Here is a 6,157-nt window from a genome sequence, read left to right as displayed (position 1 = left end):
TGCCTGGTTACTGCGCCGACGGACAGCCCAAAAAACCAACCCGCACACGATGCGGCAAGCAGCTTCCCAAAATGCCCAATAGGATCACGGTGCGTAACCGGAGAAGGAGGATCCTCCAGTGACAAGCGGAAGAGAGCCAATGACAGCAGAGAAGGGAGAACTAGCAGAACCGCTGGCCAATCGCGAAGGAGACTTGCCGTCGCGGGGCGGGGCCTCGCCGGAACGGCAGCAGCAAGGGTGGTTGAGCGGAAGCGGAGGAAGCGCTGCCCCGCAAGGCATTGTGGGCTTGGCTGCCCGCCGGTCCTGAGCGTGGGCGCGTCCTGGGACCCGTTCCCTGGGGAAGAAGCTCGCCAGCGAGGGTCCTGTGAGGCAGTGCCGGCATCTCCCGAGTTGCTCCTGCAGCCTCTCTTAGCTGCTGGTCCCCCTGAGCAGGCCCTGAGCGGGCAGGAAGGACAGTTGCAGTGTCTGGAACACGGCACGCAGCTGCCACGGGAGAACGCACCGCAGCACGCACACGCAGCCGCTTCTGCCTGTGCGGTCGTGCTCGCCTGGTAGCCTCCCTCAAACCTGAACACAGCTGGTGCTTTGCTCAGGTCTACAAGCCATGTGCTACAGCCTCAGTTCGTCCAGCCCATCTAGCCTGGCAGCCAGGAACCACAGCTCAGTGTCAAGGCTCTTTGAACCAAGTTTACTGACCAGCTCTTTCCTACTGGAAAGAGCTGGTCAGTAAACTTGGTTCAAAGAGCAATCGCACAGCACCTAGCACAGTGAATTCATGGTGTTGGTCCAACCTTCTCAGCTGCTTTCCATGTCCATGCATCAGTGTCAATGCAGTGTACTTCAATGGCAGTCATTTGCAGGGTTTGCTCTGCTTGTTTAAGCCACTGCCGGTTGAACTTGGGGCAGAGGACAGAAAGTCCTCGCATTACCTAACGGTTTTATAGCACTGGGATCTGCAGCCAGGTCAACCCCGGGGGTCTGCTGTGGCAGGTTTCAGAGCGGTCGAAGCAGCTGCTACCCCAAAATCTTAGTTCTGTCTGCAGGGAAAGCACAGATAAAACTGAAGGTGAAAAGGTCAAATAATATTCACTGGCTGTCCTAATAACAACTTCATCTGCTGCAGCGTGGCTGAAGGAGTGAAGTTCTCAGACAAAGGCCCGAGAGAATGTGCAGCAAGAATCCTACCTGGCCAGACCAACCCAAATCTGACTCTAATGCCACCCAACAGCCAGATATCATCATGTCCCTGGCTTGGGGGCACAATCTCCAGAGAGGGTGTTGTCCCAGGAAGGTGCAGGATGGGACACTCTGGAAATGGTGGTTACCAAATCATTCCCTCTCCACGTGAATAGCTGCCTGAATATTGCCTGATCAAGAATCAATGTATCTTAGGCTGAAACTGCCACTATCTCCCAGCTCTGACAGCTCGAGGCCAGGGGACCTGCTTCAGATGAACTTTGCCTGATAACATGCAGGAAGTCTTTGGAGTTGGAGGTTTAAGCTGCAACTGCATTAAGCAGCCACATTTATTCCCCAAGAGTGGAATGAGAAGCAGAATGTAGAAGTAGAATGTGCCAGTGGCCTAACCATGGGCTCAGAAGCTAAAAACTCTCACCCCAGCCTCTACTGCAACCATAGTACATGCAGGTTTTATCTCAAGTTCCTCAGCTATAAAACAGGTGGTTAAATACCTAGCACAAAGAGATTTCAAAAACCACCTAAGCAATGAGTGAAGGTTTGCAGAACAAGATTAGTTGCCATTCCTTTCTCCTTCCCTTCTGTCCTCTTCCAGGAGCCACTAAAGCCCCTATGGTATCTGCCAGATGTTTGGTAACTCCCAGAAGTTTGTCATTACCAGTCTGTCCATCCGCTTCCTGCTCATGGAAGGTGGTTTTGGGTGCTGGCTTGGCCAGTGCACACAACACAGCTCAGCCAAGCCTGCCTGCCCTCTCACAGAAGGGGCTAGAGCCTTCTCCATGCCCCTTTTTGCCCCTTCCAATGCCAGCTGCACAGCTGAGGCTCCCACCCAGCCTGATCTGGTGAATCAGACCCTGCTAACGTGTTATTTATGGAAGCCTGTCACGGAGCTTGAAACCAAGCCAGCCAGGAGCCTTCTGCTTCACCCAAATGCATCTTAGTGAATTAATAAAGAGCAAACATTACAATGTGCTTTGCATTTTTACTTACAATCCAGCACTGCATTGTCTGGAGAGAAAAACAATATGGTTCGGCCCCACGCTGCCTGGGGAGAAGAGAGTTCACTCTCATGCATCACGGCACTGCGTTAGTCAGCCCTCAGACAGCCCAGCACCACCCTGGCTGCACAGAAAATCCTGCTGATGTGACAGCGCAGCACCAACCTCCCCAGCTCAGCAGCAGCGGGGAAACCTGGGCTGCCTGATCCAGCAGCACTGCCAGAGCAGGTACAGCTGTGTACAGATCACGTGTGGGCACATTGGAGCACTCTGTTTGCCCCAAAGGAGACAGGTGTAGGACCAGGACACAGGACGGTCCCTTGTCCCTTTATTCGCAAGATAATGCACTAGTTCTTACACACAGCACAGTACAATGAAACCAGAGATCAGACAAGCACAGTCTGTGCAAATCCTTCAGGTCCCTGCTGTCTGGTCAAGAAAGCTGGGGTTTATCCTCATGACAAAGATGCAGCTTTTCAGCAGAGTTCCTGTCTTCGGTAGTCCTCCTCTGCCCACAGAAGCATGTGGAGGGGATGCAAATGCACTGACAATCATCCTCTCAGGCTTTGCCCAGTTACCTGGTAGCTCACCTGCTTTCATCCGATACATCTGAGCAGCCAGCTCCTTGCAAGGAGACTGTCTCCATGGGGCACACCAACTGCCTTCATCTGGGTCCAGACTGCCAGTGTAATAGCCTGCTCCCTGCAAGTTTTTGATGAGACCGTCACAAATCCATGTCGCAAATCACCTCCACCTCTGCAATCTGCACTGATGAACGGGACTGACTTTGCAAAGTCCATTACCCTTGCTCAGCCCCTTCCAGTTCATGGTTCTCTGCAGGGTCCAGATATCAGACCCATAGGCACATGCAACACAGACATTTTCCTGCAGGTTAAATAGTCTGAGAGGGGTTGAACTTTCATCCCCTCCTCTTGGAGGCTTTTGCTATTTCTCGGAGACTTAGTCTACAGAAAAAGGGTAGAAAGAAGGGGTTGACTCAGAAGGTACAAGTAGTTGTCACAGCTAGAAACTGCTTGCAGCCAGAGCTGAATATCCCAAAAATGCTACTGAGTGCTGAATGCAGTGGTTCTAAGCATCTGCTTCTTTCCAGGGCAAGCCCAAAGCCAGCTGAAGGCTCTTGTTTCCTTAACAGCTCTCCCAAGGAAAACTGATGTGCTGCACCTGGTGCAGTCCGCACTCTGGCCAGGACGTATGACTGAAGCAACAGAGCTATACTGAAACACTCAAAAATATTAAAATCCTTCTCTGGAAACTATACAAAGTACAATATTGAAGCTGCAGAGCAGCCTTCCTAAGCTAAAATACCCTCCCACCTGTTCTACTTACCCATGTCTCAGGAACACTCCTGCACTTCCCAGTGACATGAAACCCTCCTGATGAACATCCCCATGTAATGTTTTCCATTGTCTCTTCTTGGCCAAGGCAAGCCATGCCTTTTTGGCAGGAGCAACCTGGGCTCAGTTAGTCATATCTTCATCACCTCTTGGCTAGACTACAGCTATGTGATGCACCTGGGCATGAAGCCCACAGCACTTGGCAAATGCCAACCAGGAGAGTATGCTGCAGTGGGAGCCATGGCTACCACAAACCCATCAAATCTTCCTTCTGCTCCCTAGGCCATCTTTTGGCTTGGAAGCCAAGCCAAATTCAGGCCTGAGTCCTGATCTTCAAGGCATTTGATGGCACAGACCCAGCATGGCTAAAAGATCAGTTAAGACAAAGATGGAAACCATGATCAACAATCAACAACTCCACCACTCTCTGAGAGCAGTGGATGTATCCAGCATGAGGACTGCACTTGCCTGTGACGGAGACAGGGGGTTCTCTGAGAACAAACTCTTCCCAGCTGGTGAAAAATGAAGTATGTCTAAGATGCTGAGTAATTCCTTCCTTTTTCATATCCCATCTCTCTACCAAGATGTGAACTAGGTTCACTCTGGATTTAGTTTGCCTTTGCCTTTTTTTTTTTTTCATTTTTATTTTCTATAAAATAGTAACCTCTCTCTCCTAAATCCAGGTGAACTTCTTCGTCTCTTCCCAGCAGTGAATTCTCCAGCTGGCAAGACAAGATGCACTACATCTTTGCACTAAGCAGCAAGATCTGCTATTACATTTCAACAACAAACGCTGGAGTACTCCCTCTCAAAGAGACCCTTCAGGGATCAGTCCAGCAGTTTCACCGAGGTTGTTCTAATGAAAGACCTAGTGCAGGTCCCTGGATGGCCTAATCCAAAAGTCTCCACACTGCACTCCACAGGGGGCAAGCTTGTGACATAGTGCCCATTTGTATTTACAGTTCCCTAACGGAAATAGCTAGAAATACCTTTGTTTAATTATTACTTGAAAGCGTAAGCACTAACCATATTTGCTGTGGGCTACTGATGGTAAAAGGTTTGGAAGGATAAGGAGTCAGTTCAAAATATGGTCCCTTCATTGCTGCAGACCTTGAGTAGTGTTTATAGCTTCCCTGTGGCATATGGTGATAGGGACAGACTGCCCACTGGAAAGCACTGTATCTGCTTCTCTTGACAGAGACAAGCATATACTGGGATGGGTTAAAATCTGGGCTGGAAAAATATGTGGTCTAGCTTGCTGTCATTTTTGGCAGGCAAAAAAAAACAGTAAGGCAAACACAAGCCTCAGATTAATACCATTAAAAAAAAAAAACAACACACAGTGATTTCTCATGAGCATGTCAACATTGTGACTCCTTTTAAATTCTCCACGTTTCTACTGAATTAACGTGTTTGTGCATGTTTTTGAACTGTAATCCGTAATGCCTGGGTCTACTTAACCTCTCTTTTCATCCTGTGCTTCTTCATGTGCATTTGTCTTCCCATACATATCTATATGCCACATTATGCATTTAGCAGGCTCCCTAAATATGGCTCATAAATCACATAGGGTTAAAATTCACTCCTACTCTCACAACATTATTTCCTAATCTCTAAAACATGTCAGTGGAAGAGCTTGAGGGTGACCTTTGGTATCATAAATCGGAGAGTGGGTTGACATGGAAATGACCCCAAGAAAATCAGACCGTAGAATCATGCACCCAGCTCCGTAAGAGCCTTACAAGGGTAAACCTGTCCCCGGGGCTCCCAGGGCAGGACGGAGAGGCTGAGCCCGACTTCTGCAAACCTCTCCCCGTGAGCACTGGGAGAGAGGGGACGTGTCTGCTGGGAGTGAAATGTGTTTGCAAACACGTCCAAGGCTTGCTGTAGCGGGGGCGAGCATTTGGGGACATTTCAGGGCGGGATTGGACGCTGCACCGCTGCACCGGGATTTTGCCATGCACTTCGGCAGCAGCCGGGCTACAGCCTGAACTACAAGCAGCATTTGGGTTCCCAGAGAGCCATTTGTGGGCGGGAGCGCGGTGTTACCGCGCAGCCGGAGCCCCCGTGTCCCGGGAGAAGCGGGCACGGTATTGCCAGAGAAGCGGTTCTCGGTACGGCCAAGAGCCGGAACAGTGCGCGCAGTAATTAGCCTATAATTAGCGTCCCCTGCAAGTGCTGCTCCATCGTGCAGTGGAACACTTCCAGCAGCCGACTAAGGACTTGGTTCCCCCGGAAACCTCTGCTTGGTTGGTGGCTCTAACTGTGAAGCCGAACAGGCTCGCCGCGACGGTACTGAGCGGGGGGGATGCCCAGCACGGGCTGCAGGGCACCAGATCACCAAGCACGGAACAACGCACGCAGGTAACGGCAGCCACAACAGCAATACGTAAGAGTACATATACATATACATGGACACCACTATGTGCCCTCAGACCTGGCAGAGCCCCGCACCCCGGAGATGCCCCAGCGCGGCCGAGCCGGCGGCCACGGTGCGGCGGGACGGGGGCGGGACGAGCGCCGCGGGGGCGGGGCCTAGCGCCCTCCTCGGCGAATCCGGGAGCTGGGGTGCGGCGGGATGCAAGTGAGACACGCGGCGATTGGGCG

This window comes from Streptopelia decaocto (genome assembly GCF_964273445.1).
Source record: "Streptopelia decaocto genome assembly, chromosome: 5".
Classification (NCBI taxonomy): Eukaryota; Metazoa; Chordata; class Aves; order Columbiformes; family Columbidae; genus Streptopelia; species Streptopelia decaocto.
This window is presented reverse-complemented; position numbering follows the sequence as displayed.